Source organism: Bos mutus, chromosome 3 (genome assembly GCF_027580195.1).
Source record: "Bos mutus isolate GX-2022 chromosome 3, NWIPB_WYAK_1.1, whole genome shotgun sequence".
In the NCBI taxonomy this organism is placed as follows: domain Eukaryota; kingdom Metazoa; phylum Chordata; class Mammalia; order Artiodactyla; family Bovidae; genus Bos; species Bos mutus.
In genome coordinates, this window is record NC_091619.1 from 37,390,294 (window position 1) to 37,417,733 (window position 27,440).

The window sequence follows — 27,440 nt, forward strand, 5'->3', positions numbered from 1 at the left end:
TAAGAGAGCTTGAAAAGCAGACATTCTAGTTTAATCATCTATTTGCATCTATTTGCTAAGCAAGTACTGAAGAGCTACTGTACATGAGACATATTATATATGCTAGTAATTCCTTGTCTAAGAAAAGAGATATAAACTTTGTCTTTAGGAACCATGAAGTTTAGGTAGTAAAGTTACAGTACCTATATTTTGCTAGTTTATTGATATAATTGGATATTTATTCATATCACATTTTCTTGAGTTAGAGAAATCAACTTTAGATTTGTCAGGTGATGTTAGATTGACTTCATGGTCCTAATTCACCATGGAGATTTTATTCCAGTGTTTTGCCTGCTTTTTTTTTTAATGCTCAGGTTCTCAAAGTCTCAAAACTGGATCATAAGAAAAAATGACATCTCCAGGTGACTTGGCATGCATAAATTGGAAATTAATAAGACATTTAATTTTATCTAATATTTGATATTTGATAAAATGCTAAATATTTTATCTGATATCATTTGAAGTTTGAACTTAAAGTGGTGAGAATAGAGTGACTATGCTGTGGTGTTTCAAGATATAGAGAAGAATTATTATAAAGTTTGTAAATACTAAATACTAGAGTATATATATAAATAATCATACAGACAGTTTCTTTAAATATTCCACCCAGATGCTTAATATTCTTTAGAGGTTAGTTTCCTAAACCATGTGCATTACAGTAATTCACAGAGGCAGTATGTATGAGCTGTGAATAACGGTATTGTATGAAATGCTTTCTAATCTGCAATTGTTAATAGGCCTCCAGTGACTACCAGCTCAGGATTTAAGAATTGAATGTCTCATCAAGAATAATTCACAACCGGTCAATGTTCTGCTGATGTAATAACATGACCTTGATCTCTGTACCAGATCATGATTGCAAAATAATTAATTCTATTCCTTAGTCCACATTAGTAGTGATGGATGACATCATTTATCAAGACATTGGGAAGTTATTTAGGAAAATTTCTTATCATATCCTTAACCCCTTTGCTACCTACAGCAAAGTCAGATTTGTAAGGTCGGTTTTTGCTAGTCTGGAAGGAGATTTATAATCATTGTTCTGTGCTGCCTGCATAATATATAAGCCTTGGGAGTATTCTAGCTATGTGCTTTCATTTCTGCTCTAACTCTAATATTAGAAAATATTGAATTAATGTGCACTTGGTATGCCTGGAGATCTCAGGTCAGGGTCACCCATGACCTTACAATTCAGCCACAATGGGCTTTGATTTATGGTAGAATTTATAATTTTTACTATTTGAAAGTAGTTTTCCTAGATGATTAACCTATTACAATTCAACAGGCAGTCCTCTGTGAAGAAGAAATCTTGAATTAATTTCCACTCTTTTGACCAGGCTCTATCTCAAATTTTGGTGCAGCATTTTGTTCCTTTGAATACTCACATGTTTTGTAAAAGAGAGTGCATGCCTGTCCACATTTTTCATATAATACTAAATCCAGGAAAATGAAATCTAAAGAAAACATCACTATGGTGGTGGTTTAGTCACTAAGTGTGTCCAACTCTTGTGACCCCGTGGACTGTAGCATGCCCAGGGTCCTCTGTCCATGGGATTCTCCAGGCAAGAATACTGGAGTGGGGTGCCATTTCCTTCTCCAGGGGATCTTCCCAGCCTGGGGATCGAATCCAGGTCTCCTGCATTGCGGGCAGATTCTTTATCCACTGAGCTACAAGGGATCTAAACATCACTGTAAGAAAGTTAGTAATCGTGAACATTGAGATCATTGTGGCAGACATTGTACAGTGTTTGAGGGTCTAGGAATGACTATGTTCCAAAGCTGAATTCTTTTTCCTTCTGATTATGCATGACCCTGAAAACTGACTAGGTGTCCTCTCTCTTTCATGACTTCTTAATATATGGGTATAATTTTAAGTTTTGGGGGGCACTAGATACATTCTGTAGTATTGCCCAGTGCATTTTACAAAGAATCCAAGCCATGCCTGCCAAATCACATCACTCCCTCCTTTAAACTTATTTTCTCTTTGTAAGGACAAGAAAAACAGTGGGTTTTCATAATATTTCCCCATCTCAAGGAACATAAACGTCATTCTTTTTTATTCATTTATTTGTTCTCCTTTATCCCAGTTTCTCACACTGATTCCCTTTTACCACAGGCAAGGGATTTAATCTATTTACTGTTACCTTTAATTTATGTAAATGTTCTTTGGTTACATGTATTATTCTGCTCTTTTTTCAATTGGTAGTACATTTTTAGGTTGGATCTCCTTTTCCATGTGTACATTTGCTTTGTTGTTTCTAATTGTTCATGGTATTTGAGGATGTTTAATATATAATACCTATTCTCTGTTTAAGCAATACACACCCAATACTCTATAAATTACTATTACCAAAAATAGCATTGAAGTGAACATCTCCACAGGCCTCCACATGATTGAGAAGTCTTTGAGATAAACATCCAGGAGCACAATTGCTGGATCATATCTTCTTTGGTAACTAATTTGGCTGATTATCCAGAATGGTTGCACCATGCATTCCCTCAAGAGCAAGGTGTAAGTGTTCCTCTACTTCTATATTCTAGATGAATATTTGCATTGCAAAGCTTCCTAATTTTGTCTTTCTCTTTGTTCTAAACTGATATTCGGTATTGTCTTATCTTTTAATTATTCTGATAAAGATTAAATTAAAAATCACTTTATAGTTTTATTATAATTTGCATTGCTCTCTGGAGATTGTCTGATTACATTCTCCAGCTAATTTTCTTTTGGGCTATCTGGTTTGGTTGTTGTTGTTTTGGCTTATGTGCTCCTATTATGGGGCTTCCTCAGTGGCTCAGTGGTAAAGAATCCGCCTGCAATGCAGGAACCAGAGGAGACATGTGTTCAATCCCTGGGTTGGCAAGATCCCCTAGAGGAGGGCATGGCAACCCACTCCAGTGTTCTCGCCTGCAGAATTCCATGGACAGAGGAGCCTGGCGGGCTACTGTCCATGTGGTCATAAAGAATTGGAGATGACTGAAGTGACTTGGCAAGCATGCACGCTCCTGTTATATTCTACTCTGTGTATACCTTTGCCCAAGATGTTTTTCTCTGAGCAGAAATCTTTAATACTGATGTTATCAAAACACTTTTAATTTATCTAATCCCTTGTATTTTTCTTATTTTAAGAGGACCTTTCTAATGCTGAGGTCCATTCCATTTGCAATCATCCAAACAAGGTCAAACTGTAATTAATACACTTGAATTAGTGTCTTTATCATTGCACTTGAATCCCTATGTTTTGTTAGTGTTCTTTTTGTTGTTTGTGCTGTTTTTCTTTAGTGGAATTTATTAATATATACTTCTGAGGCCAAGGACTGTGATGTAATTTTATACCCAATGTCTAGTAGAGTATCCATCATAAGGCTGGTGTTAGTCCGTCAGTCGTGTCCAACTGTTTGTGACCCCATTGATTGTAGCTCACCTGGGTCCTCTGTCCGTGGGATTTTCCAGGCAAGAATACTGGAGTGGGTTGCTGTTTCCTTCTCCAGGGGATCTTCCTGACCCAGGGATTGAACCCAGAGAATCTGCATTGTAGGCAGATTCTTTACCATCTGAGCTACCAGGGAAATCCTTGGTAGCTCCATCATATAGTAGTTTCTTAATAAACACTTATTAAAATAATGCATTTAGATTCAGAGTACTGGAAAATGGACAAATGATCAGGGGAAAAATACAAAGTGAGGTAGTTATTAGTAGCATGGGTAGATAGAGTCTGTGTGAAATCTTGCCCTCAGTATATCCTCCAGTCATGTTCAGAGTTAGTTCATCAATATTTTCTTTCCTGATTGTTCATCCAAACCTGTTTCCTCTCATCATTGTTTACTGTACTTTCCCACTCCCTCTTATGCAAGGAAGGGCTTCTACTTTGGGTAGTAAAATGATGTCTGCTGCTGCTGCTGCTAAGTCGCTTTAGTCGTGTCCGACTCTGTGCGATCCCATAGACTGCAGCCCACCAGGCACTGCCGTCCCTGGGATTCTCCAGGCAAGAACACTGGAGTGGGTTGCCATTTCCTAGGGTGGCCAAATAATCCTGCCTACCTGCATGTTACCTTGTAGAAAACATAATTCAGATCAGCCTTAAAGGGATGACTTTTTGTTTTCTGACTTAAGCATCACTTAAAATTTTCTCAGTTTTTTCCTTCTATCATTTACTTCATGAGAAAAAGAATGGATATTCGAGTTTTAGGGAGATAGAGATACATGTATTCTAAGTACAGTCTCCTGTAAACTAGAAATATAAGCCAAGACTGTTTCTTTAAATAATTTTACCTTCATTTCCCACCCCCCCCTTTTTTGAATCAGCTCCAGTAAAGGGATTCATTCAAAGCCCTGAGCATAGAGCCTGGGCATATAATGAGAGCTCAGTATTAGTTTCTACCCATCAAGGTAAGTTGATGAAAGTAAAAGATACTTTTCAAGGGGAAATCATGATGGACCTAATGCCATCTTTTCTCCTCTGACAGGTACTTCTAGTATGTGTGAATTATAGGTGTCTCAGACACAAAGTTCATTAAAAACTGAAAACTGCACAGTTATAAAACCTTTAACTGACTAAAAAGTCAGTTTGGCTCATGTAACAACACTGGGTAATGTATATCTTTACTATTTACTCCACATATTGGTTGTAGTTCTTCAAAAGTTCTAGTATGAGGTGCATTTAAACTATTTTTGTTTGCAAATACTTAGAATTTGAGAATGCAGACATAAATGACCTTATGGCATAATATGATTATAAGATTGCTAGAAAGAGAGTTATGGTAACAATTTTTTATGTTAACATTCACACATTTTCTCTAAAAGCAGAGCAGACTTATTGTTAATTGTTAACCATGGAAGTGCATGCGTGTTTCAGGAACAAAATTTTATTCTTCGTATATTTCTCCCCACCACTTTAGTTTTATTCAAAGCAAGAAAATAACGGAGACTACTTAAACAGAGGTGACCATGTTTGATTTTCTTTAATTATTGATCATATTTTTAACAGTATTTAAAAATAATTTTATTAATAAAATGTTATATCAAAAATAACTTAAGCCACTTACACACTTTATTTTCTAGATGTACATCTTTTCTATTTCAAATGAATCTTTACCCTCAGCATGGAACTATTCCATGATATTTCTCATACAGTGACCCCATGTCCCTCCAGCTTCTGTCACTGTACTCTGTTCTATAAAACAAAAAGTCTTCAAGGAGTTATCTATGCTCTAATTATAATGTCTATAATTTAATTATTTCTCAAGCTTCTTGTATTCATTTCTACTATCCTGTCAAACCTGCACTTGTCAAGGTCACAAAAATATCCAAGTTGGTAAATCTAATCATAAATTTTCAGTACTATTGGCAGTATTGCTCAAATTTCAGCTCTATTGGGTAAAAGTTCAAATCTACTATAAACTAGAAAGAGACATTTTCTTTAAATATCCTTAGTTTTGATTGCTTTCTTTTCTTAAATGAGAGGATAGAAGATCACTCCTTGCTGTGGAATACTGTTTCTTCACATGGCCTTGTACTTCCAAAGTCCTTTACCTTGGGAAGAAGAAAAGATGTCATTTCTTTTCATTGGCCTTCTACTTCCCAAAGTCCTTTCTTAGTTCTTTTATTTCTCCTTATTAACCTTTTCTCTTTCTACACACAACTCCCGTGATTTAATTCAATCCTGTAAATTTAAATATATATATACTCCAGTACTTTGGCCACCTCATGTGAAGAGTTGACTCATTGGAAAAGACTCTGATGTTGGGAGGGATTGGGGGCAGGAGGAGAAGGGGATGACAGAGGAGGAGATGGCTGGATGGCATCACTGACTCGATGGACGTGAGTCTGAGTGAACTCCAGGAGTTGGTGATGGACAGGGAGGCCTGGCGTGTTGTGATTCATGGGGTCGTAAAGAGTCGGACACGACTGAGCGACTGAACTGATACTCTGAAGTTTACAGAATCTATAGTTCTAGCACAGCTCTAAGAACAGTTAATATATACCTCTGCCTGCTTTCTCAGTCTGAGTATCTCCAGAGTGTCTCAAAACCAACACATCTAGAACTAAGCTTGTTTCTTTCTCTTCTCAATCTATAGTCTTTCTGATCTCTATAGATAGTGACTGCATTGTCATATTGGGCAAAATCTTGAGTCTTCTTGACTCATTGAGATCATGAGGTGCGTAACTACATGAGAGCTTTTAACTACAGCAAGATTAATGATTAGAGTACAGTTTAAGTCTGTCCTTTGTTTTCTTTTAATCTTTTCATCAATCACTGAAGTTTTTGTATATATGGAAGTAATGTGTGGGAACTGAAAACATACAGAGCCTGCTTTGCATTAAGTAAACATCAAACACAAAGAGACCCCTTTGAAGGGACTTGCAATAGCAATCTAGAAACCTGCTGTCCATAAATGCAGACAGTGACATATAACAGGAAAATGGAAAATGGCAGAACAGAGAATCATCGACAGAAACAGGCAAGAGATAGGAACCTTTGAGAAGACTCAAGGGAGAATGATAGATTGGGTTACATACTTAAGACCTTCTTAAAGCATTCTGACAAGATGGATACTTTTATCCTTAGATAGCAGTATAGCCAATATTCAGTCCTATAAATTCATTCAGTCAAACATTCAACAAATATTCATTAAACAAATACTATACAGCAAGTATTATCCTAATTTCTGAGTCCCTCTCTTCATTGATCTTACATATTTGATTTTTTTTTTTCATAGAAACATGATATCACAGTGTGATCAAGGTAGGGGAATGGATGTCACTGTAAGTGTGATGAGCACCAATAATAAATAAATATAAGTAAGGTATGCATTGTATTTATTGAATAAAACAACTTTCAAAGGACATAGTTTACCAATAGAGAAAAATTTATTAGTGAATGGGAATGACTTATGTCATTAAAATAAGCAAAAACTCTCAAACTGGAAGTTGTTGAATAACTTTTTACAGCTTATAACTTTACTTAGTTGAACATAGCATTTTAATATTTAGATTCAATTAATATATTGTTTTTATTAGAAAAATAGATATTGTGATAGCATTTAAAATATACTATGATAGCATTTAAAATATTTTAATTCTCCCAAATTTGACAAATTACAGTACCAAAAGAATAGGACCACAAAAATAAAAGGGTTTTCTTAGTCATTCCATTGTGTGTTAAAATAATATCATTATTGCTGGGTCTGATTTGCTAAATATTTTCTACTTATTTATTTATTGTGTTAATATAGTTTTCAATAAAAAAGGGTTATAAAAATATTCAGATGCCTACTAATCCCTTTGGATGTTGGCAGGATAGGTTTTCTCATATCAGGAGTAACAGAAAACTGTTTAGAACCATATATATGTTCAATGTATTATTTGCATTTGTATATGCAAAAACAAGTAGTTTATTTGTTTACATTTTGTATGTAAGTAGGTTTTAGCTGAAAGACGGAAATATGAGAGGTATAAAAATGAATAACGAAGAGTACCTCATTACTTGAAAATCTTCCTGTTTTTCGACTTGCCTTACTGTTGAACATACATAATTATATCCTTTCTTCTGCTTATCTCAGTTTTATTATGGAACTATTGAGCAGAAACCCTGTCAATGTTTGACTTATTGCATACCTGAAATGTTGTTGATGCTCAATGAGGCAATGAGTAATCTGTTCCCTGAAAAGAAGTTAAACACATTTAGATGTATTAAATTTTCATTCTTCTTAGTGCTTTGCTAAGTGTAAACAAGGGATGGATTCCAGGCAGCAAAATGCTGTTACTGATAATGTTACAGTAACTGTTACAAGATAAGTACGTGCTTGAGAATAAGAATTGAAAGCTTTTTATAGGCATTTACCATTGTCATGACGCCCAAGTGGATCATCAGTCAAATTGTCTCTACAACAGGGCATAGATGGGTTGAGATATTGTTCATCTCTTATTTGGGGTCACATGTGGCAACATGTTATAATACTTTTTCAAACTGTCACCTAAAATGAATACAGATCTGAGAAAATAAACGATTATTAGGTTTACTGTTACTAAAGAGGTGTTTACAATTACTGAGTCATTAATGATAGAAACAAAGGTGTTTGTTTGGAAATGTTATATGAACTTATGGCAATAAAAATAGCTTGAATCCCATTTTCCAGTGGTGCCCATGGTGTGAAAAATTCAGGAAATAGTGAATGGTATGAGTGGTGCATAGTGTAGAAGAGAGAGAGGGCAGAGAAAAGAGGAAAGAGAGAGGGAGACAGAGCTATAGATCCAGGGACACAATACAGAATAAATACCAAAAAATCTACACATGAGTTTATCTTATTCAAGCAGACAACAAAGAGAAAATCTTGAAATAAAATTAAAAAAAAAACAAACAAAAAACTTTAAAATAGAAGGACATGGATAGGAGTTGCAATGAATTTACTAGAAACTAAGCAAGCAATAAGAAAGCTGAGTGAAATATTTAAAGTGTTAAACAATTAAGAAACAAAAAAAGCACCTACAAATCTATATCCAGAAATTTATCCTTTAAAAATGAAGGGGATATAAAGACTTTATCAGAAAAGCAAAATAACAAGAAATTTATAAACCACAGACATGCGCTTTGAGAAAAAATAAGTTCTTCATGGAGAAGGAAATGATAAAGTTTTGAAACTCAGATTCTCACGAAGGAAAGATATTTGTAAACAATAAAGTGAAGTAAAACCCAATTAGTGGTATTGGTAAAATGAAATAATTTATACTGTAGATATGATTGAAATCACAAAATAGAACATGACTAATTTTTAAAATGAATAATACTAGACCTTTGAAATGGATACTTTTCTATAAAATATAATCAATAATATAAATCGTATTCATTTTATGATATCTCTTTAAAAAAGAAAATCTGTCTACTCAACATCACCTTTCAAAAAAGTAACTAGTTATGCTGTAATATGGATATGATATATCCTTCAAAGCAGAAAGAATATGAAACTGATCAAAATATAATGGTGATAATAAATCTAATTAGTGACAACTACTTTTTATTGGATAATACAAGAAATAACAAATGATATGAACAATTAAATATTTTATTAAAAATTAATTAATTGTATTTTCTTGTTTTACTGCCAAACTTTGATATGATATCATAATGATATTTAAAGGTATGATACTCTGAATAAGCAAAAATAAAAATGTCAACTATTTGTGGTTATATGTCTTTGTTTAAATTGGTACAAAGTCTGTGAAGAAGTGTACATGGTTTGTACCATTAACTCTAAACACTTCAACTATTTAACAAAATATGCTGAGATTTACTAGATTGAAAAATTTGAAATTGATTATCTCACATTATTTTGAACAATAGGAAAATGAATAGATTCAGATCAGATCAGATTAGATCAGTCCCTCAGTTGTGTCCGATTCTTTGCGACCCCATGAATCTCAGCACGCCAGGCCTCCCTGTCCATCACCAACTCCCGGAGTTCACTCAGACTCACATCCATCGAGTCAGTGATGCCATCCAGCCATCTCATCCTCTGTTGTCCCCTTCTCCTCCTGCCCCCAATCCCTCCCAGCATCAGAGTCTTTTCCAATGAGTCAACTCTTCGCATGAGGTGGCCAAAGTACTGGAGTTTCAGCTTTAGCATCATTCCTTCCAAAGAAATCCCAGGGCTGATCTCCTTCAGAATGGACTGGTTGGATCTCCTTGCAGTCCAAGGGACTCTCAAGAGTATTCTCCAACACCACAGTTCAAAAGCATCAATTCTTCAGTGCTCAGCCTTCTTCACAGTCCAACTCTCACATCCATACATGACCACAGGAAAAACCATAGCCTTGACTAGATGGACCTTTGTTGGCAAAGTAGTGTCTCTGCTTTTGAATATGCTATCTAGGTTGGTCATAACTTTCCTTCCAAGGAGTAAGCCTCTTTTAATTTCATGGCTACAGTCACCATCTGTAGTGATTTTGGAGCCCAGAAAAATAAAGACTGACACTGTTTCCACTGTTTTCCCATCTATTTCCCATAAAGTGGTGGGGCCGGATACCATGACCTTCGTTTTCTGAATGTTGAGCTTTAAGCCAACTTTTTCACTTTCACTTTCATCAAGAGGCTTTTGAGTTCCTCTTCACTTTCTGCCATAAGGGTGGTATCATCTGCATATCTGAGGTTATTGATATTTCTCCCGGCAATCTTGATTCCAGCTTGTGTTTCTTCCAGTCCAGCATTGCTCATGATGTACTCTGCATATAAGTTAAATAAACAGGGTGACAATATACAGCCTTAATGAACTCCTTTTCCTATTTGGAACCAGTCTGTTGTTCCATGTCCAGTTCTAACTGTTGCTTCCTGACCTGCATACAAATTTCTCAAGAGGCAGATCAGGTGTTCTGGTATTCCCATCTCAGAATTTTCCACAGTTTATTGTGATCCACACAGTCAAAGGCTTTGGCATAGTCAATAAAGCAGAAATAGATGTTTTTCTGGACCTCTCTTGCTTTTTCTATGATCCAGCAGATGTTGGCAATTTGATCTCTGGTTCCTCTGCCTTTTCTAAAATCAGTTTGAACATCAGGAAGTTCATGGTTCACGTATTGCTGAAGCCTGGCTTGGAGAATTTTGAGCATTACTTTACTAGTGTGTGAGATGAGTGCAATTGTGCAGTAGTTTGAGCATTCTTTGGCGTTGCCTTTCTTTGGGATTGGAATGAAAACTGAGCTTTTCCAGTCCTGTGGCCACTGCTGAGTTTTCCAAATCTGCTGGCATATTGAAGGAAGCACTTTCACAGCATCATCTTTCAGGATTTGAAATAACTCAACTGGAATTCCATCAACTTCCAGTAGCTTTGTTCGTAGTGATGCTTTCTAAGGCTCACTTGACTTGTAATATTTGCACATTTAAGTGACATTGTCTGTAACTAAGCATACTAAAAAGGTATAGTTCATATCGCTCTAGAATGTATAACCCTATTCATTTAGCAAATCATTCCAACAGAGTTACATTGTTTCTTTAAAGCCATATATCTAGCAGTATAGGAAGCATTAAATGTTAAAATAGAAAAAAAGTTCATTAAAAAAAAATGCTTACATACAACCAACTACACCTATTCCTGGTACATTACTATATCACTAGCACTAACATACAGTGCTTTTTAAGACAAATCTCACAACATACCCTGTAAAGAACACACTGTCTATGAGATCTTATAGCTGTATTTCTGATTCACTGGATAACTCTTTATCAACATATAAAAACTCTGATCACTTAAAATATAGACACAACATTGGTATGCTGTTAACATTTTACACATCTTTAAACATAGGTATTTCATAGAAGTAATTTGTCGGAGCTGCGTTAGGCATTACTGAGAAAATGGAGGCACGGTCCCCAGCCCCCACTCCTCATTCCGCAGGCACGGATCCCGGGATGAAGGAGTTAGGCCTTGTAATTCTGACTTGTCTTTTCCTCTCTTTGGCTGAGTTGACTGAAAAGGAATATTAAGGTGCTTATTGGTCTTGAGAGGAGCATGAGAAGGCACAAAGCCTTCTGCAGCATTGCTCAGAAAATAACTCATAAAGTTAATCATTGATATTTGTTCAAGGACTTTTACAAAAGAGTGTTCCCAGATGAGCACATAGGCCGTAGCTTGAGGCCATGGGAAGGATTGATATCTGAAGCCTATTTGTGGGGAGAAAGTTTATGCAAAGGAGTTTACTGAATTTAGGGCTTAGAAATAATTAAAACAGTTAGAAGTTAAAGATTTAAGGAATGTTGTAAAGTTAGCATATTTTGCTATAGCTTATAGAAGTTAGAAATTTTTAGAGACACTATAACTAGAAGCCTTTTTAAGAGATAGTGAGTTCAGGATGTTAGGGGCAAACAGGATTTAGGAAGATACATAATAAACTGAGGAATGTAGCATGAGTTACAATGTAATCACAAGTTAACTATAGGACACATTAGAAGAGGTAGATAATAGATGATATTATACCAAGAGAATCACTGAAGCAGGAACTCTGTTTGAAGAGCAACAATGATTTATGGAGTTAATCAATCTGGGAGAGGGGGAACTGAAAATGTCAAACCTCTGGCCTAATGTTTTTGTAAAAGTATAAAAGAGAACCTTAAACTTGGAATAAAGAGACAGTCCATAGAAAACTGAGAGGCTGTCTGATTGGCTGACACCATCATCTCTTCAGGTTGAATCCCTGGTTGCTGGAGTTGGACTCTGGCAGTAATTTATAATAGAAGGCATAAATCTGCATGTACAGATCACATGTGGATTAAACACATATACCAAGGATCAATAGATTAAGTGCTTTTGACTGGATTGCATAAGCATTTTTTCCCCACTGAATAGAAAGTTAAATACATTCGGTGTTTAATAGGGGAAGGGCATATACAGTCCATGGAATTCTCCAGGCCAGAATACTGGAGTGAGTAGCCTTTCCCTTCTCCAGGGGATCTTCCCAACCCAGAGATTGAACCCAGGTCTCCCACATTGCAGGTGGATTTTTTACCAGCTGAGCCACAAGGGAAGCCCAAAGGAGGGTAGGAAATGCTTAATAAGTTAATACTAATGGGAAAGTACATATTACAACAAGTCAAAGCAAATGCTGGAAATTATATGTAATGCTTTTAGAAAAAGAAGTCAATGGATTTGATCCTGTTTGCTAATGACACACACTGCTGCTGCTGCTGCTGCTGCTGCTAAGTTGCTTCAGTCGTGTCCAACTCTGTGCGACCCCAGAGACAGCAGCCCACCAGGCTTCCCCATCCCTGGGATTCTCCAGGCAAGAACACTGGAGTGGGTTGCCATTTCCTTCTCCAATGCATGAAAGTGAAAAGTCAAAGTGAAGTCGCTCAGTCGTTCCCGACTCTTAGCGACCCCATGGACTACAGCCTACCAGGCTCCTCTGTCCATGGATTTTCCAGGCAAGAGTACTGGAGTGGGGTGACATTGCCTTCTCCGATGACACACACTAATGCCATTCAAATATTCACTTAAAAAGAATATATTAGAATTGATTCAAATATATTCTTTTTAAGTGAATATTTGAATGGCAGTGAAGTAAGCCAGAAAGAAAAACACCAATACAGTATAATAACACATATATGTGGAATTTAGAAAGATGGTAATGATAACCCTGTATCTCTTCAGTTCAGTCACTCAGTCGTGTCCAACTCTTTGCGACCCCATGAATCCCAGCACTCCAGGCCTCCCTGTCCATCAACAACTCCTGGAGTTGACTCAAACTCATGTCCATCGAGTCGGTGATACCATCCAGCCATCACATCCTCTGTTGTCCCTGTATGTGAGACAGCAAAAGAGACACAGATATATAGAACAGTCTTTTGGACTCTGTGGGAGAGGGTGAGGGTGGGATGATTTGGGAGAATGGCAGTGAAACATGTGTAATATCATATGTGAAATGAATAATATCATATGTGAAATGAATCGCCAGTCCATTCTTTTTAGGTATCTATTTCTTATCCATATACAGGCATTTTCATATTTTCTGGATACTGCTTTATTGGTTATAATTTTCCCATATTTATTTTTTAGCAGATAACTCATCTTTTCATTTTGTTTTGAAGTTTTTGATGCACATAAAATTTTTATTTTAATATAATTAACTATGTCAGTGTTTTCTTTATGATTTGTGCTTTTCTGTGTTTTTTAAAATATAAATTTATTTATTTTAATTGGAGGTGAATTACAATATTGTATTGGTTTTGCCATACATCAACATGAATCCACCACGGATTTAATATTGAAGACTTCCCCAAAGTTCAAAAATTTAGCAGTAATCCAACCATCGATTTTGTCAAGTTAGAACCATAACCTAGTTGGTGATATCTTTAATCTGTATTATAACTTTAATTTTTTGAAAAAAATACATGAAATAATGAAATAATGGGATTTTATTTTATGACAGAAACAAAATGAAATTTTTAATTTAAAAACTTTTTAAAAGGATGATTTTAAAGCTTGTTAAAAGCTTTTTAAAAGGATGACTTAGCTGACAAAATGTATGAGGAAAATCCTGAGTCAAAACCAAAAAGGAGGTTAAAATCTTGAAATTATAGTCGTAACCATTCTTGCTATCACACACAGCACGTATTATGTGTCAGACACTATATTGAAGATTTTCCACATATTCTTTCACCCTTTGTGCAATCCTGTAACTAATGCAGTGTCAGTATCTCTATTTTATAAATGTGGAAGCAAGGTACAGAGGCTACAGAGATAAATTGTGGATAAATTGTTGAAGGCTACATGGCCTGAAATTAGAGCTATTAATACCGTCTTTTAAAAAAGTGTTTGGTAATTTTTGTAAGAAGTCGTTACTTGCATCTAAGTTGCTGAAGTTTTGACAAATAATTGTCTATCATCCATTTAATATCTATAATTTCTAAAATAAATATTTCTTCTCTCATTATGATAATGGGAATTTATGTTTCTCCTTATATTCTGATCGGTCTGGTTAAAATTTTACCAGCTTGGTTTCACTGATGTTTTTAATAATGTTTTATTTTAAATTTCATTTATTCCTCCTCTGTATTACATTTTTCTTTTATTTGGGCTTACTTTGCTGTTCCTTTTTCTAATTTTGTAAATCAGAAGAATTATCATTGATTTAATCATTAATCTTTTATAAGGATTTAATGATAAAAATTTATATAAACAGCATTTAAATTGCATCCCATAAATCTTGATATATTTTGTTTTAATTGATTCTTTTTGTTCAAACTTGTCCCACATTTCTTCATTTTATGTTAATAGGAAGTGTTTTGCTTAATTTCAATATATTTGAATATTGTCCAGATACTTAAAAAAAATTGAAATCTATTTTAATTCCATTTTGATTTTTCCTATCCCTGAGCCCAGGATATGGTCAATTTTGGTATATATTCTGTGTTTACTTTAGATGCTTATATATCCTCCTGTTGTTGAATGGACTGTTTTATATATGTTGCTAGGTTGAGCAAAATGATATTGTTAACACTTCTATTATCTTAAATATTTAATTGTTTTCATTACTAAAATCTTCTATTATAATTTCAATTCATTTCTCCCATATTGTTTTCAGATTTTGTGTTGTACATTTAAAACCTATATAAATTAAGTTCATAAATGTTTTGGATCACGAGGTTCTGTGGAAAAATCAATCCACTTATACTTATGAAGTGCTCTCAGTAAACTCTGGGAGTTGGTGATGGACAGGGAGGCCTGGCGTGTTGCGATTCATGGGGTTGCAAAGAGTCGGACACAACTGAGCAACTGATCTGATCTAATTACATGCTTTGATATTTACTTCATTGTGGCCTAGTGGTTAAAGCAATGGGCTTGAAATTTACTTTGATATTTTACAGCTATTCCAAAGCCCTAACTCAATGAAACTACAAGCCCAATCAAACTACTTAGGGCCACCCAAGATGAACAGGTCATGGTGGAGAGTTCTAACAAAATGCGGTCCAGTGGAGAAGGGAATGGCAAACCACTTCAGTATTTTTACCTTGAGAACCCCATGAACAGTATGAAAGGCAAAAAGACAGGACATTGAAAGATGAACTCCCCAGGTGGGTAGGTGCCCAATATGCTACTGGAGATCAGAGGAGAAGAAAGATTGGAGAGAGAGAGCCAAAGCAACACCACCCAGTTGTGGATGTGATGGTGATGGAAGTAAAGTCCAGTGCTCTAAAGAGCAATATTGCATTGGAACATGGAATCTTAGGTCCATGAATGAAGGCAAATTGGAAGTGGTAAAATGATATGACTAATACAATTATGTAAAGTTTAAAAATAAAATAAAATTTAAAAAAAATGATATGACAAGAGTGATCACTCACATTTTAGGAAACAGTGAGCTAAAATGGACTGGAATGGGTAAATTTAACTCAGATGACCATTATATCTACTACTGTAGGCAAGAATCCCTTAGAAGAAAGGAGTAGCTATGATAGGAAACAAAAGAGTCTGAAATGCAGCACTTGGATGCAATCTCAAAAACAACAGAATGTTCTTTGTTCATTTCCAAGGCAAACCATTCAATATTACAGGAATCCAAGTCTATGCCCTGAACAGTAATGCTGAAGAAGCTGAAGTTGGACGATTCCATGAAGACCTACATGACTTTCTAGAACTAACACCCAAAAAAGATGTCCTTTCCATCATAGGGGACTGGAATGCAAAAGTAGGAAGTCAAGAGATACGTGGAGTAATAGGCAAATTTGGCTTTGGAGTACAGAATGAAGCAGGACAAAGGCTAACAGAGTTTTGCCAAGAGAACGCATTGGTCATAGCTGCCGGGAGCCGGTGAGGCATTCCGCTCATGACAAAGGTCATGAGGAAGGAGGCTTGGCATACGCAAAGGCGTGTTCGAGCCTCAGGAGTCCGCCTGGATATTCTCGAGCATTTTCCCCCCAAAAAAACCAGAGTCTGCCTACTTTATTGCTTTGTGCTCTCACCTCTGACTTTACTGGGGGCTGTCCCCTACCACCATCTCGCTCTCTCTCTGTCAAAGAGTTAACTTACAGCTCCAATTAATAAAGTTCCTGGGCAATTAGGAGTGTTTAAACCCCTCAGATGGCTCTCTAACTCGCCTGACAAGTTTACCCGGACTCCTGCAGCTATGCATACGATTGTTTACAGTCTCCTAGCCTCCAGAGGCACGGGAAGTTTAAGATATTCAAATAGCTTAGAGCCTCTCAGAGAGTTAGAAACTGTCAGAATAAACTAGTAAAGGATTTCATTGATGAGTCAATGCTTGTTGCCAAGTTTTCACATCCCCTGAATTGTATCCTTGAATGTGTATTAATTAGTAGTTGGTATATAGAAAAAATAAGTAGTGGCCTTGGTGTTAGTAACTTTAGACCCTTAAGGTAATAAATTCTTTCCTTTGTTGTAAACCCATTACACATCCGCCCTATAGGAATGCAATTTTATCTTTGGAAGATGGCGCCAAACCTTAAAATAATTACTCTTAGAGAAAATAAGTCTTTGTTGATAAGTCCTTGTCAAGAGTCATAAAATGTTAGTAGGCCTTCTGGCCAGAAAATGATGTAAATCACCTAAACCATTTGTATACGATAAATTTGCAGGAAAGAAACCCTGGTTTTTGATAAGAATCAAAGACTGCTGACTTTGCATCCCCTATTATCCTCTATGTGTAACTTAGGGTATAAAAGCCCCTGTTAAAAATAAAGCTAGGGGCCTTGCTTACCAATGCTTGGTCTCCCCATGTCATTCTTTCCTTTAACTTCCGGCTGAAGTCTCCATCTGGAGCGTGGATATCCTCTGCGACCACTTATTTGCCTGGGCTTCTAAGACCCACTCGAGAAGGTGTCTAAGGTGGGGCACCTTCCGCTATTCGAGAGGGAGCCTGCGGCCTCCGTGGTCAGAGCTAACCTGGTGTCACGGGTTATATTGATTTTCCGCGTAAACCAAGCTACTCAGCCTCTTTTCTCCACTGAATTTTCCTACTGAGCTATCCTCATTCTATTACTCTTTATATATCTAATTACCATTTGAATAGGTCGCCGACGCCGTCTCCCCTTCGAATACCCTGGATCAGCCGGGGCTGGTCCTCGGCACATAGCAAACACCCTCTTCCAACAACACAAGAGAAGACTCTACACATGGACATCACCAGATGATCAACAGCAAAATCAGATTTATTATATTCTTTGCAGCCAAAGATGGAGAAGCTCTATACATTCAGCAAAAACAAGACTGAGAGTTGACTGTGGCTCAGATCATGAACTCCTTATTGCCAAATTCAGACTTAAATAGAAGAAAGTGGGAAAAACCAATAGACCATACACGTATGGCGTAAATCAAATCCCTTATGATTACACAGTGGAAGAAAGAAATAGATTAAAGGGACTAGATCTGATAGAGTGCCTGATGAATTATGAAGGGAGGCTCAGATATTGTACAGGACACAGGGAGCAAGGCCAACCCCCCAAAAAAGAAATGCATAGAAGCAAAATGGCTATCTGAGGAGGCCTTACAAATAGCTGTGGAAAGAAGAGAAGTGAAAAGCAAAGGAGAAAAGGAAAGATATACCCATTTGAATGCAGAGTGCCAAAGAATAGCAAGGAAAGATAAGAAAGCCTTCCTCAGTGATCAATGCAAATAAATAGAGGAAAACAACAGAATGGGAAAAACTAGAGATCTCTTCAAGAAAATTAGAGATACCAAGGGAACATTTCATGCAAATATGGGCACAATAAAGGACAGAAATTGTATGGACCTAACAGAAGCAGAAGATATTAAGAAGAGGTGGCAACAATATGCAGAAACTATACAAAAAAGATCTTCACGACCTAGATAATCATAATGGTGTGATCACTCACCTAGAGCCAGACATACTGGAGTCCAAAGTCAAGTAGTCCTTAGGAAGCATCACTACGAACAAAGCTAGTGGAGGTGATGGAATTCCAGTTGAGCTATTTCAAATCTAAAAGATGAAGCTGTGAAAGTGGTGCACTCAATATGCCAACAAATTTGGAAAACTCAGCAGTGGCCACAGGACTGGAAAAGGTCAGTTTTCATTCCCATCCCCAAAAAAAGGCAATGCCAAAGAATGCGCAAACTATTGCACAATTGTATTCATCTCACACATTGGCAAAGTAATGCTCAAAATTCTCCAAGCCAGGCTTCATAATACATGAACCATGAACTTCCTGATGTTTAAGCTGGATTTAGAAAAGCCAGAGATCAAACTGTCAACATCCACTGGATCATCAAAAAAGCAAGAGAGTTCCAGAAAAACATCTACTTCTGCTTTATTGACTGTGCCAAAGCTTTTGACTATGTGGATCACAACAAACTGTGGAAAATTCTGAAAGAGATGGGAATATCAGACCACTTTACCTGCCTCTTGAGAAATCTGTATGCAAGTCAGGAAGCAACAGTTAGAACTGGACATGGAACCAACAGATTTGTTCCAAATAGGAAAAGGAGTACGTCAAGGCTGTATATTGTTACCCTGATATTTAACTTATATGCGGAGTACATCATGAGAAACACTGATTGGATGAAGCACAAACTGGAATCAAGATGGCAGGGAAAAATATCAATAACCTCAGATATGCAGATGACACTACACTTATGGCAGAAAGTGAAGAATTAATAAAGAACCTCTTAATGAAAGTGAAAGAGAGTGCAAAAGTTGGCATAAAACTCAACATTCAGAAAACTAAGATCAGGGCATCTAGTCCCATCACTTCATGGCAAATACATTGTCAGTGTTTTCACTATTTCCCAGACTTTATTTTTTTGGGCTCCCAAATCACTGCAGACTGTGGCTGTAGCCATGAAACGGAAAAGAGGTTTGCTCCTTGAAAGAAAAGTTTTGACCAAACTAGATAGCATGTTAAAACGCATATATATGGAATTTAGAAAGATAGTAACAATAACCCTGTATGTGAGACAGCAATAGAGACACAGATGTATAGAACAGTATTTTGGACTCTGTTGGGGGGGCGGGGATGATTTGGGAGAATGGCATTAAAACATGTATAATATCATATAAGAAACGAATCGCCAGTCCAGGTTTGATGCAGGATACAGGAAGCTTGGGGCTGGTGCACTGGGATGACCCAGAGGGATGGTATGGAGAGGGAGGTGGGAGTGGGGTTCAGGATGGGGAACACGTGTACACCCGTGGTGGATGCATGTTGATGTATGGCAAAACCAATACAATATTGTAAAGTAAAAATAAATAAATAAATAAATAAAAGTAAAAATAAATAAATAAAAATAAAATACTTTTCAGTAAATCTTAAAAAAAAAAAAAAAAAAACTATGCGTATTGAAACTAGAAATAATCCTCTTTCCTGAATAAAAATGGAGATTGAACCAAAAAAACAAAAAGCTATCTTTGCCAAGAAAGGTCCATCTAGTCAAAGTTATGGTTTATCCAATAATCATGAATATATGTGAGATTTGGGCTATAAAGAAAGCTGAGTGCCAAAGAATTGATGCTTTTGAACTGTGGTATTGGAGAAGACTCTTGAGAGTCCCTTGGACTGCAAGGAGATCCAACCTGTCCATCCTAAAGAAAATCAGTTCTGAGTTTTCATTGGAAGGACTGATGCTGAATCTTAAACTCCAATACTTTGGCCACCTGATGTGAAGAACTGACTCATCTGAAAAGTCCTCATGCTGGGAAAGATTAAGGCGGGGGAGAACTGGAAGACAGAGGATGAGATAGTTGGATGGCATCACTGAATCAATTTACATGAGTTTGAATAAACTCCGGGTGTTGGTGATGGACAGAGAAGCCTGGTGTACTGCAGTCCATGGGGTCGCAAAGAATTGGACATGACTGAGTAACTAAACTGAAAGCTCTGTCGATATGTGTTAGCACAACATATATTTTATCCTGTCAACTACAAATTGGCACTTGTCATCTACCTCTACAATGGTTACATCATGTCGTGCTGCAGCTGCTGATTTTCAACACCCCCATAAAAGGAGTTCATTATGGAGAACAGAAATGAGGCACTGTTTACTCTAGAAAAACGAGGAAAACTGGTCTTCCAATAGTTAGATATTTTTGGAGCCGATTTTATGAGCCCAATTCTTGTATCTCTTCATATCTAGAAAAGCACTATAATCATCCATGATAACTGCTCCTTGTGACTAGCATCAACTTTCTGCAAAAAACATGTGCTTGATTACATGTTTTCCACCTTCACCAGAATCACACATATACTGAGCTTCCCCTTATCTCATTGGAGCAATTTCTCAAAGCTATCTAGGTTGATGTTTCCCAGGCTGTAGTCATTTTGTCCATAATAAAACTTAACTTGTGACTCTCATGTTGGTTGTTTAAGACTCTGTTGTTTAATTCCACAATAAGAATTTTCCAGTTTTTCCTTCTGTTGATATGGTGGTGGTCTGGTTGCATACATATTCTTGTCCAACTCTTTGAGATGCCATGGACTATAGCCTGCAAGGCTCCTCTGTCTATGGAATTTTAAAGGCAAGAATACTGGAATGGGTTGCCATTTCCTTCTCCAGGGGATCTATCTTCCTGACCCAGGGATTGAACCCCCGTCTCTGGCATCAACAGCATTGGCAGACAGATTCTTTACCACTTGTGCCACTTGGGAAGCCCTTCTGTTATTGACTTCTAACTTCTTCCATTGTGGTGGTTACTCAGTTGCTCAGTCCTGTATAGCTATTTGAGACCCCATGGATTGTAGCATGCCAGGCTTCCCTATGTTCACTATCTCCTGGAACTTGCTCAAACTCATGTCCATTGAGTCACAGCCATCTTGTCTTCTGTTGTCCCCTTCTCCTCCTGCCTTCAATCTTTGGCAGCATCAGGATCTTTTATAATGAGTCAGTTCTTTGCATCAGGGGGCCAAAGTATTGGAGCCTCAGCTTTAGGGACAGTCCTTCCAATGAATATTCAGGACTGATTTTTGTTAGGACTGACTGGTTTGATCTCCATGCAGTCCAAGGGACTACCAAGAGTCTTCTCCAACACCACAGTTCAAAGGCATCAATTCCTTGGCACTCAGCCTTATGGTCCAACTCTCACATCTGTACATGACTACTTGAAAAACCATAACTTTGAGAGTATGGACCTTTGTCAGGAAAGTGATATCTCTGCTTTTTAATATGATGTCTAGGTTTGTACTAGCTTTTCTTCCAAGGAGCAAGCATCTTTTAATTTAATGGCTGCAGACACAATCTGCAGTGATTTTGGAGTCCATGAAAATAAAGTCTTTGACTGTTTCCATTATTTTCCCATCTATTTGCCATGAAGTGATAGGACCAGATGTGATGATCTTAGTTTTCTGAATGTTGAGTTTTAAGCCACCTTTTTCACTCTCCTCTTTCACCTTCATCAAGGGGCTCTTTGATTGCTCTTTGCTTTCTGCCATAATGGTGGTGTCATTTGTATATCTAAGGTTATTGATATTTCTCCCAACAATCTTGATTCCAGCTTGTGATTCATTGAGCCCAGCATTTCACATGACGTACCCTGCATATAGGTTAAATAAGCAGGTTGACAATATACAGCCTTCACATACTCCTTTCCCAATTTAGAACCAGTCTGTTGTTCCATATCCAGATCTATCTGTTGCTTCTTGATCTATATACAGGTTTTTCAGGAGGCAGGTCAGGTGGTCTGTTATTCCCATCTCTTGAAGAATTTTCCACAGTTTGTTGTGATCGATGTACACAGTCAAAGGCTTTAGCATTGTCGGTGACGAAGAAGATGATGTTTTTCTGGAAGTCTCTTGCTTTTTTGATGATCTAATAGATGTTGTGGAGAAGGCAATGGCACCCCACTCCAGTACTCTTGCCTGGAAAATCCCATGGACAGAGGAGCCTAGTGGACTGCAGTCCATAGGGTCGCCAAGAGTCGGACACGACTGAGCGACTTCACTTTCAGTTTTCATTTTCATGCATTGGAGAAGGAAATGGCAACCCACTCCAGTGTTCTTGCCTGGAGAATCCCAGGGACGTGGGAGCCTGGTGGGCTGCCGTCTATGGGGTCACACAGAGTCGGACAGGACTGAAGCAACTTAGCAGCAGCAGCAGCAGCAGCAGCAGCAGCAGCAGCAGCAACAGATGTTGAATTTGATCCCTGGTTCCTTTGCATTTGCTAAATCCAGCTTGAACCTCTGGGAACTCTCAGTTCACATACTGTTGAAGCCTAGCTTGGAGAATTTTGAGAGAATAATTTTTGGTGGCTTAACCTATGATCTATCATGAAAAAATGTCCTGAGTGTACTTGAGAATAATGTGTACTTTGTTGTTTCAGGATGAATGTTCTGCACATCCCTGTTAAATCTAGTTTGTGTATCACATCAAGTACTTGATGGCTTTACTTCTTTCTGTTTGTTCTATCCATTATCGAGAGTGGGGTATTGATGCCTCTATTATTTTATAGTTCTCTATTATTCCTTTAATTCTCTCAATTTTTGCCTTATATATTTTATTGGTCTCTTTATTGGTGTGTAAATACTGATATTTCATTTCTTTTTGCTGTATTGAATTTTCCATAAGTATATAATTTCTCTTCACCTCTTATGAAGATGGAGGAAAAAGAGGACCACTCGTTTATTTTTTTTAATTTATTTTTTAGTGAAGGATAATTGCTTTAGAATTTTGTTGTTTTATATCAAACCTTAACATGAATCAGCCATAGGTATACATATATACCCTTCATTTTGAACCACCCTCCCGTCTCCCACCCCATTTACCCCTCTAGATTGATACAGATTCCCTCTTTGAGATTCCTGAGCCATATAGCAAATTCCTGTTGGCTATATATTTTACATATGGTAATGTAAGTTTCCATGTTACTCTTTCCATATATCTCACCCTCTTCTCCCCTCTCCCCATGTCCATAAGTCTATTCTCTATGTCTGTTTCTCCATTGCTGGCCTGAAAATAAATCTTCAGTACTATTTTTCTAGATTCCATATATGTATATGTGTTAGAATACGATATTTATCTTTCTCTTTCTGACTCACTTCACTCTGTATAATAGGTTTTATGTTCATCCCCTCATCAGAACGGACTCAAATGCATTCCTTTTATGGCTGAATAATATTCTATTGTGTATATATACCACTACTTCTTCATCCATTCATCTGTCAATGGATATCCAGGTTGCTTTCATGTTCTAGCTATTGTAAATAGTGCTGCAGTGAACAATGGGATACATGTGTCATTTTCAGTTTTGGTTTCCTCAGGAGTGGGATTGTTGGGTCATATGATGGTTTTATTCCTAGTTTTTAAAGGAATCTTCATACCGTCTTCCATAGTGGCTGCATCGTTTTACATTCCCATGAACAGGGCAAGAGCGTTCCCTTTTCTCCACACCCTCTCCAGGATTTATGGTTTGTAGACTTTTTGATGATTGCCATTTTGACCAGTGTGAGGTGATATCTCCTTGTAGTTTTAATTTGTACTTCTCTAATAATGAGAGATGTTGAGTACCTTTTCATGTGTTTATTAGCCATCTGTACGTCTTCTTTGGATAAATGTCTGTTTAAATCTTTTTCTCACATTTTGATTGGGTAGTTTGTTTTTCTGGCATTGAGTTGTATGTGCTGCATGTATATTTTGGAAAGTAATCCTTTGTCAGTTGTTTATTTTGCTATTATTTTCTCCCATTCTGAGGATTGTCTTTTCATCTTGCTTATAGTTTCCTTTGCTGTGAAAAACCTTTCAAGTTTAATCAGGTCCCACTTGTTTACTTTTGTTTTTATTTCCATTATTCTAAGAGGTGGTTCAGGGAGGATCTTGTTCTGATTTATGTCATTGAATGTTCTGCCTGTTTTCCTCTAAGAGCTTTATAGTTTCTGGTCTTATATTTAGGTCTTTAATCCATTTCCAGTTTATCTTTGTGTATGGTGTTAGGAAGTGTTCTAATTTCATTCTTTTACATGTAGCTGTCCAGTTTTCCCAGTACCTTTTATTGAAGAAGCTGTCTTTGTCTCATTGTATATTCTCACCTCCTTTGTCAAAAATAAGGTGCCCATAGGTGCATGGGTTTATTTCTGGGCTTTTAGTCTTGTTCCATTGGTCTATGTTTCTGTTTTTGTGCCTTCTGTTTTTTCTGTTTTGATGACCATAGCTTTGTAGTATAATCTGAAGTCAGGAAGGTCGATTCCTCCAGCTCCATTCTTCCTTTCTCAAGACTGCTTTGGCTATTTGGGGACTTTTGTATTTCCATATGAATCCTGAAATTTTTTGCTCTAGTTATGTGGAAAATGCCATTGGTAATTTGTTAGGGGTCACACTGAATCTGTAGTTGCAATTGGTAGTATAGTCATTTTCAAAATATTGATTCTTCCTATGCAGGAACATGGAATATCTCTTCATCTGCTTATGTCATCTTTGATTTCTTTCATCAGTGTCTTATAATTTTCTGTGTACAGTTCTTTTGTTGCCTTCAGTTCAGTTCAGTCGCTCAGTCATGTCTGACTCTTTGTGACACCATGATTCACAGCACACCAGGCCTCCCGGTCCATCACCAACTCCCGGAGTTCACTCAGACTCACGTCCATCGAGTCAGTGATGCCATCCAGCCATCTCATCCTCTGTTGTCCCCTTCTCCTCCTGTCCCCAATCCCTCCCAGCATCAGAGTCTTTTCCAATGAGTCAACTCTTCGCATAAGGTGGCCAAAGTTTCAGCTTTAGCATCAGTCCTTTCTATGAACACCCAGGCCTTAGGTAAGTTTATTCCTAAATATTTATTTATTTTTGTTGCAATGGTGAATGGGATTGATTCCTTAATTTCTCTTTCTGATTTTTTGTTGTTAGTGTATAGAAATGCATGTGATTTCTGCGTATTGATTTTGTATCCTGCAACTTAGAAGGCAATGGCACCCCACTCCAGTACTCTTGCCTGGAAAATCCCATGGACAGAGGAGCCTGGTGGGCTGCAGTCCATGGGGTTGCTGAGGGTTGGACACGACTGAATGACTTCACTTTCATGCACTTTCATGCACTGGAGAAGGAAATGGCAACCCACTCCACCATTCTTGCCTGGAGAATCCCAGGGACAGGGGAGCCTGGTGGGCTGCCGTCTATGGGGTTGCGCAGAGTTGGGCACGACTGAAGCGCCTTAGCAGCAGCAGCAACTTTGCTAAATTCAGTGATTAGTTCTAGTAATTTTCTGATACTATCTTTAGGGTTTTCTACGTACAGTATCATGTCATCTGCAAACAGTGAGAGTTTAACTTCTTCTTTTCCTATCCGGATTCCTTTTATTTCTTTTTTTTCTATGATTGCTGTAGCTAGGACTTTCAGAACTATGTTGAATAATAGTGGTGAGAGTGGACACCCTTGTCTTGTTTCTGATCTTAGGGGGAATGCTTTCAATTTTTCACCATTGAGAATAATGTTTGCTGTAGGCTTAATGTATATGGCCTTTACTATGTTGAGGTAGATTCCTTCTGTGCCCATTTTTTGAAGAGTTTTAATCATAAATGGGTGCTGAATTTTGTCAAAGGATTTTTTTACATCTATTGAGATGATCATATGGTTTTTATGTTTCTATTTGTTAATATGGTGCATCACATTGATTTGTGTATATTGATGAATCTTTGCATTTCTGGAATAAACCCAACTTGATCATGGTGTATGAGCTTTTTGATGTGTTACTGAATTCTTTTGGCTAAAATTTTGTTCAGGATTTTTGCATCTATGCTCATCAGTGATATTGGCCTGTGCTTTTCTTTTTTTGTGTTGTCTTTGTCTGGTTTTTGTATCAGGGTGATGGTGGCCTTGTAGAATGAGTTTGGAAGTGTTCCTTCCTCTGCAGTTTTTTGAAAGAGTTTTAGAAGGATAGGCATTAGCTCTTTTCTAAATGTTTGATAGAATTTTCCTGTGATGCCATCTGGTTCTGGGCTTTTGTTTTTTGGGAGATTTTTGATCACAGCTTCAATTTCAGTTCTTGTAATTGAATTATTCATAGTTTCTATTTCTTCCTGGGTCAGTTTTGGATGATAGAACTTTTCTAAGAATCTGTCCATTTCTTCCAGGTTATTCCTTTTATTGACATAATATAATGTTGTTGTTCATAATAGTATCTTATAATCCTTTGCATTTCTGCGTTGTCTGTTGTAATCTCTCCTTTTTCATTTCTAATTACATTGAGTTTGTTCTTCTCTCTTTTTTTCTTCATGAGTGTGGCTAAAGGCTTGTCAATTTTGTTTATCTTCTCAAAGAACCAGATTTTAGTTTTATTAATATTTACTATTGTTTTTCATTTCTTTTTCATTTATTTCTGTTCATATCTTTATGATTTATTTCCTTTTACTAATTTTGGGTTTTTTTTCTTTTTCTTTTTCCAGTTGTTTTAGGTATAAAGTTAGGTTGTCTATTCAACGTTTTCCTTGTTTCTTTAGGTAGGATTGTATTGCTATAAACTTCCCTTTTAGCACTGCTATTGCTGCATACCATAGGTTTTGAGTTGTCCTGTTTTCATTGTCATTGGTTTCTAGAAACTTTTGATTTCCCTTTTGATTTCTTCAGCAACCTGTTGGTTATTTAGAAGCATGTTATTTAATCTCCATGTGTTTGTGTTTCTTATAGTGTTTTCTTGTAATTGTGTTGAGGTCCTTTAATGGACCGGAACCTGGTGGTCTGGAGTCGATGATAAGAAAGTAAAAGAGAGAGAGAAAGAGGCTGATATTCCTTGGTTTACACAGAAAACCAGTTAAGTCCTTGATACAGGGCTTGCGTTGCTCATGAAGGCACCTGGCGCCCTCTGGAGGGGGTGAAAGCACAGTGCGCCTTCTTGAGAGGGTCAGAAGCCTGGGCAGGAGAGTGAGCATGACAGACCACTGTATGGGAAAACTAACGAAGTAAATGCATGCATTCCTAAGCCTCTGGGAGTAGTTTGCTACTCCACTTAATTCCTGAATATTAAGGAATTA